Source organism: Ornithodoros turicata, chromosome 5 (assembly GCF_037126465.1).
Source record: "Ornithodoros turicata isolate Travis chromosome 5, ASM3712646v1, whole genome shotgun sequence".
Taxonomy (NCBI): Eukaryota; Metazoa; Arthropoda; class Arachnida; order Ixodida; family Argasidae; genus Ornithodoros; species Ornithodoros turicata.
The window spans coordinates 45532228-45539559 of NC_088205.1; positions in this window are offsets into that span (position 1 = coordinate 45532228).

Sequence of the window (7332 nt, forward strand, 5' to 3'; positions counted from 1 at the left end):
GAAAACGACGACGACGAAGTTGTATCGCGGACCACACGCATCTTCCATTCGATTCTTGACCATTAAAGAAGCACAACGTCTGTGACCAGGTGTCCGATTGCTTACATTTTGGTGCCGAAACCCGGGAGGAAGACTACTCAGGAAAGCATTTGGCAACTGGACCGTGCCCCATGGATCGTCTCAATCAGTTAAGAGAACCTGTCCGTGAAAGGGTTGCGAAGCTTACTTCGGAGATCATAGCATCTCACCAGGAAATTCCTTCTTACAAGACCATGCAGCTGAAGCTCGCACTGCTAACCCGTCACGCCACAGAACTCCGTTATCTGGACAAACAGATATCAGCCATTATAGACTTGGACGACATCGAAACCGAAGCAGAGGGCTGCGACATGTATCTGGAGATGATAGTAACTGCTCAAGTGCGCGCTAGCAAGGTTCTGGAATTTTCAAGAGGTACCTCATTGACTGCGAAAAGGCCTACCTTGAACACTACACGATTTGCTCAAGACGATCCAGACAGATCCACAGCAGAAGCTTTTCAGGAATCTCTTCAACGCTTGAACGACAGAAGACAATATAGCGAAAACCCTGAATTCGTTCTATTGGCATCAAGTGACAGCTCCGCAACTCAGATTGAGCGTCAAACCATGGAAACTTGCGGAACGAAAATCACAGGTGCTGCAGTAGGCCAGGTTCAACACGGGGATACAATGTGTAGTCTCAAGATCTCCGCTGATGACATTTGGACTGGTAACGGAAGAACCTGCGAAGAATGCGAACACCCCACGGATGAGGGAAATCATGAAGTCTCCTGGACCACATCAGCGAAGCAGACGTTACATCCAACTATGACTTTGGCAGACTCTTCCGACGTCTACGACGGCGGACATCCTACGACCTCTTCCAGTGACATCGCCGCTCAGGCTGCTGCAACTAACCCCATTCTTGTGAACAAGAAAGGCAATACACGTACGTTTGTTCATGTCAGACTACGTCCTATCAGGCTTCGTAGGAGGAACTGTTCCCTACGTCACTTCGTCTTGCTACGTCTTCATCGGAACATTCATGTGAGGCCACCACGCACGTCACAGAGTCACCACGCACATCTCTCACGTAAGGGTTGGGTACTGGGAGCACCTTCAAATAGCCATGATTCTTCGCAAGTGCCTCAGCTAACAGCGCCAGACAAGATCGTTCAGCCTATGTGGTTCTCTACAGGACTTGTAGGACTACCATTAGAGCCTGACTGAAGACCACTCGCTTTTGTACATCGGTTTGTTAAGTTTTGTGTTATACGTTGCGTGTTTATGTATATTGTATCGTGGATATCGTCTCACCGTTGGCGCCGGGAGTGTAAGAAAACGACGACGACGAAGTTGTATCGCGGACCACACGCATCTTCCATTCGATTCTTGACCATTAAAGAAGCACAACGTCTGTGACCAGTTGTCCGATTGCTTACAATGTGGGTTCGAGTCCTACAGCTGGCTAACCTTTTCAGTGACTTTCATCTTTCATCGTTAATTCCTTAGGCAATTTGAGGCTTTGTATGTATTTGTCCCTTCTATGTTGTTCCAGCCTCAGAAGATCAGTTCTTTCATGTTCAACAGTTGCCGCCTGCGTCGATCCCGTCGTATGAATGTGTGTATGAGTGAGCAAAAATGTAAGAGTGAAAGGAGGATGAGTGAGAGAGAGTGGCTGGTTTGTCCCTTCAGATGACGCACCCTGGAAGTCGCTGGGGAGGCGTGTTAGCTTAGCTCAATTGGTAGAGCCCTGGACCGGTAATCCAGAAGATGTGGGTTCGAGTCCTACACCTGGATAACCTTTCCAGTGACTTTCACCTTTCATCGTTAATTTCTTAGGCAATTTGAGGCTTTGTATGTATTTGTCCCTTCTATGTTGTTCCAGCCTCAGAAGATCAGTTCTTTCATGTTCAACAGTTGCCGCCTGCGTCGATCCCGTCGTATGAATGTGTGTATGAGTGAGCAAAAATGTAAGAGTGAAAGGAGGATGAGTGAGAGAGAGTGGCTGGTTTGTCCCTTCAGATGACGCACCCTGGAAGTCGCTGGGGAGGCGTGTTAGCTTAGCTCAATTGGTAGAGCCCTGGACCGGTAATCCAGAAGATGTGGGTTCGAGTCCTACACCTGGATAACCTTTCCAGTGACTTTCACCTTTCATCGTTAATTTCTTAGGCAATTTGAGGCTTTGTATGTATTTGTCCCTCCTATGTTGTTCCAGCCTCAGAACATCAGTTCTTTCATGTTCAACAGTTGCCGCCTGCGTCGATCCCGTCGTATGAATGTGTGTATGAGTGAGCAAAAATGTAAGAGTGAAAGGAGGATGAGTGAGAGAGAGTGGCTGGTTTGTCCCTTCAGATGACGCACCCTGGAAGTCGCTGGGGAGGCGTGCTAGCTTAGCTCAATTGGTAGAGCCCTGGACCGGTAATCCAGAAGATGTGGGTTCGAGTCCTACACCTGGATAACCTTTCCAGTGACTTTCACCTTTCATCGTTAATTTCTTAGGCAATTTGAGGCTTTGTATGTATTTGTCCCTTCTATGTTGTTCCAGCCTCAGAACATCAGTTCTTTCATGTTCAACAGTTGCCGCCTGCGTCGATCCCGTCGTATGAATGTGTGTATGAGTGAGCAAAAATGTAAGAGTGAAAGGAGGATGAGTGAGAGAGAGTGGCTGGTTTGTCCCTTCAGATGACGCACCCTGGAAGTCGCTGGGGAGGCGTGTTAGCTTAGCTCAATTGGTAGAGCCCTGTACCGGTAATCCAGAAGATGTGGGTTCGAGTCCTACACCTGGATAACCTTTCCAGTGACTTTCACCTTTCATCGTTAATTTCTTAGGCAATTTGAGGCTTTGTATGTATTTGTCCCTTCTATGTTGTTCCAGCCTCAGAAGATCAGTTCTTTCATGTTCAACAGTTGCCGCCTGCGTCGATCCCGTCGTATGAATGTGTGTATGAGTGAGCAAAAATGTAAGAGTGAAAGGAGGATGAGTGAGAGAGAGTGGCTGGTTTGTCCCTTCAGATGACGCACCCTGGAAGTCGCTGGGGAGGCGTGTTAGCTTAGCTCAATTGGTAGAGCCCTGGACCGGTAATCCAGAAGATGTGGGTTCGAGTCCTACACCTAGATAACCTTTCCAGTGACTTTCACCTTTCATCGTTAATTTCTTAGGCAATTTGAGACTTTGTATGTATTTGTCCCTTCTATGTTGTTCCAGCCTCAGAACATCAGTTCTTTCATGTTCCACAGTTGCCGCCTGCGTCGATCCCGTCGTATGAATGTGTGTATGAGTGAGCAAAAATGTAAGAGTGAAAGGAGGATGAGTGAGAGAGAGTGGCTGGTTTGTCCCTTCAGATGACGCACCCTGGAAGTCGCTGGGGAAGCGTGTTAGCTTAGCTCAATTGGTAGAGCCCTGGACCGGTAATCCAGAAGATGTGGGTTCGAGTCCTACACCTGGATAACCTTTCCAGTGACTTTCACCTTTCATCGTTAATTTCTTAGGCAATTTGAGGCTTTGTATGTATTTGTCCCTTCTATGTTGTTCCAGCCTCAGAAGATCAGTTCTTTCATGTTCAACAGTTGCCGCCTGCGTCGATCCCGTCGTATGAATGTGTGTATGAGTGAGCAAAAATGTAAGAGTGAAAGGAGGATGAGTGAGAGAGAGTGGCTGGTTTGTCCCTTCAGATGACGCACCCTGGAAGTCGCTGGGGAGGCGTGTTAGCTTAGCTCAATTGGTAGAGCCCTGGACCGGTAATCCAGAAGATGTGGGTTCGAGTCCTACACCTAGATAACCTTTCCAGTGACTTTCACCTTTCATCGTTAATTTCTTAGGCAATTTGAGACTTTGTATGTATTTGTCCCTTCTATGTTGTTCCAGCCTCAGAACATCAGTTCTTTCATGTTCCACAGTTGCCGCCTGCGTCGATCCCGTCGTATGAATGTGTGTATGAGTGAGCAAAAATGTAAGAGTGAAAGGAGGATGAGTGAGAGAGAGTGGCTGGTTTGTCCCTTCAGATGACGCACCCTGGAAGTCGCTGGGGAAGCGTGTTAGCTTAGCTCAATTGGTAGAGCCCTGGACCGGTAATCCAGAAGATGTGGGTTCGAGTCCTACACCTGGATAACCTTTCCAGTGACTTTCACCTTTCATCGTTAATTTCTTAGGCAATTTGAGGCTTTGTATGTATTTGTCCCTTCTATGTTGTTCCAGACTCAGAAGATCAGTTCTTTCATGTTCAACAGTTGCCGCCTGCGTCGATCCCGTCGTATGAATGTGTGTATGAGTGAGCAAAAATGTAAGAGTGAAAGGAGGATGAGTGAGAGAGAGTGGCTGGTTTGTCCCTTCAGATGACGCACCCTGGAAGTCGCTGGGGAGGCGTGTTAGCTTAGCTCAATTGGTAGAGCCCCTGGACCGGTAATCCAGAAGATGTGTGTAAGAAAACGACGACGACGAAGTTGTATCGCGGACCACACGCATCTTCCATTCGATTCTTGACCATTAAAGAAGCACAACGTCTGTGACCAGGTGTCCGATTGCTTACATTTTGGTGCCGAAACCCGGGAGGAAGACTACTCAGGAAAGCATTTGGCAACTGGACCGTGCCCCATGGATCGTCTCAATCAGTTAAGAGAACCTGTCCGTGAAAGGGTTGCGAAGCTTACTTCGGAGATCATAGCATCTCACCAGGAAATTCCTTCTTACAAGACCATGCAGCTGAAGCTCGCACTGCTAACCCGTCACGCCACAGAACTCCGTTATCTGGACAAACAGATATCAGCCATTATAGACTTGGACGACATCGAAACCGAAGCAGAGGGCTGCGACATGTATCTGGAGATGATAGTAACTGCTCAAGTGCGCGCTAGCAAGGTTCTGGAATTTTCAAGAGGTACCTCATTGACTGCGAAAAGGCCTACCTTGAACACTACACGATTTGCTCAAGACGATCCAGACAGATCCACAGCAGAAGCTTTTCAGGAATCTCTTCAACGCTTGAACGACAGAAGACAATATAGCGAAAACCCTGAATTCGTTCTATTGGCATCAAGTGACAGCTCCGCAACTCAGATTGAGCGTCAAACCATGGAAACTTGCGGAACGAAAATCACAGGTGCTGCAGTAGGCCAGGTTCAACACGGGGATACAATGTGTAGTCTCAAGATCTCCGCTGATGACATTTGGACTGGTAACGGAAGAACCTGCGAAGAATGCGAACACCCCACGGATGAGGGAAATCATGAAGTCTCCTGTACCACATCAGCGAAGCAGACGTTACATCCAACTATGACTTTGGCAGACTCTTCCGACGTCTACGACGGCGGACATCCTACGACCTCTTCCAGTGACATCGCCGCTCAGGCTGCTGCAACTAACCCCATTCTTGTGAACAAGAAAGGCAATACACGTACGTTTGTTCATGTCAGACTACGTCCTATCAGGCTTCGTAGGAGGAACTGTTCCCTACGTCACTTCGTCTTGCTACGTCTTCATCGGAACATTCATGTGAGGCCACCACGCACGTCACAGAGTCACCACGCACATCTCTCACGTAAGGGTTGGGTACTGGGAGCACCTTCAAATAGCCATGATTCTTCGCAAGTGCCTCAGCTAACAGCGCCAGACAAGATCGTTCAGCCTATGTGGTTCTCTACAGGACTTGTAGGACTACCATTAGAGCCTGACTGAAGACCACTCGCTTTTGTACATCGGTTTGTTAAGTTTTGTGTTATACGTTGCGTGTTTATGTATATTGTATCGTGGATATCGTCTCACCGTTGGCGCCGGGAGTGTAAGAAAACGACGACGACGACGAAGTTGTATCGCGGACCACACGCATCTTCCATTCGATTCTTGACCATTAAAGAAGCACAACGTCTGTGACCAGTTGTCCGATTGCTTACAATGTGGGTTCGAGTCCTACAGCTGGCTAACCTTTTCAGTGACTTTCATCTTTCATCGTTAATTCCTTAGGCAATTTGAGGCTTTGTATGTATTTGTCCCTTCTATGTTGTTCCAGCCTCAGAAGATCAGTTCTTTCATGTTCAACCGTTGCCGCCTGCGTCGATCCCGTCGTATGAATGTGTGTATGAGTGAGCAAAAATGTAAGAGTGAAAGGAGGATGAGTGAGAGAGAGTGGCTGGTTTGTCCCTTCAGATGACGCACCCTGGAAGTCGCTGGGGAGGCGTGTTAGCTTAGCTCAATTGGTAGAGCCCTGGACCGGTAATCCAGAAGATGTGGGTTCGAGTCCTACACCTGGATAACCTTTCCAGTGACTTTCACCTTTCATCGTTAATTTCTTAGGCAATTTGAGGCTTTGTATGTATTTGTCCCTTCTATGTTGTTCCAGCCTCAGAACATCAGTTCTTTCATGTTCAACAGTTGCCGCCTGCGTCGATCCCGTCGTATGAATGTGTGTATGAGTGAGCAAAAATGTAAGAGTGAAAGGAGGATGAGTGAGAGAGAGTGGCTGGTTTGTCCCTTCAGATGACGCACCCTGGAAGTCGCTGGGGAGGCGTGTTAGCTTAGCTCAATTGGTAGAGCCCTGGACCGGTAATCCAGAAGATGTGGGTTCGAGTCCTACACCTGGATAACCTTTCCAGTGACTTTCACCTTTCATCGTTAATTTCTTAGGCAATTTGAGGCTTTGTATGTATTTGTCCCTTCTATGTTGTTCCAGCCTCAGAAGATCAGTTCTTTCATGTTCAACAGTTGCCGCCTGCGTCGATCCCGTCGTATGAATGTGTGTATGAGTGAGCAAAAATGTAAGAGTGAAAGGAGGATGAGTGAGAGAGAGTGGCTGGTTTGTCCCTTCAGATGACGCACCCTGGAAGTCGCTGGGGAGGCGTGTTAGCTTAGCTCAATTGGTAGAGCCCTGGACCGGTAATCCAGAAGATGTGGGTTCGAGTCCTACACCTGGATAACCTTTCCAGTGACTTTCACCTTTCATCGTTAATTTCTTAGGCAATTTGAGGCTTTGTATGTATTTGTCCCTTCTATGTTGTTCCAGCCTCAGAAGATCAGTTCTTTCATGTTCAACAGTTGCCGCCTGCGTCGATCCCGTCGTATGAATGTGTGTATGAGTGAGCAAAAATGTAAGAGTGAAAGGAGGATGAGTGAGAGAGAGTGGCTGGTTTGTCCCTTCAGATGACGCACCCTGGAAGTCGCTGGGGAGGCGTGTTAGCTTAGCTCAATTGGTAGAGCCCTGGACCGGTAATCCAGAAGATGTGGGTTCGAGTCCTACACCTAGATAACCTTTCCAGTGACTTTCACCTTTCATCGTTAATTTCTTAGGCAATTTGAGACTTTGTATGTATTTGTCCCTTC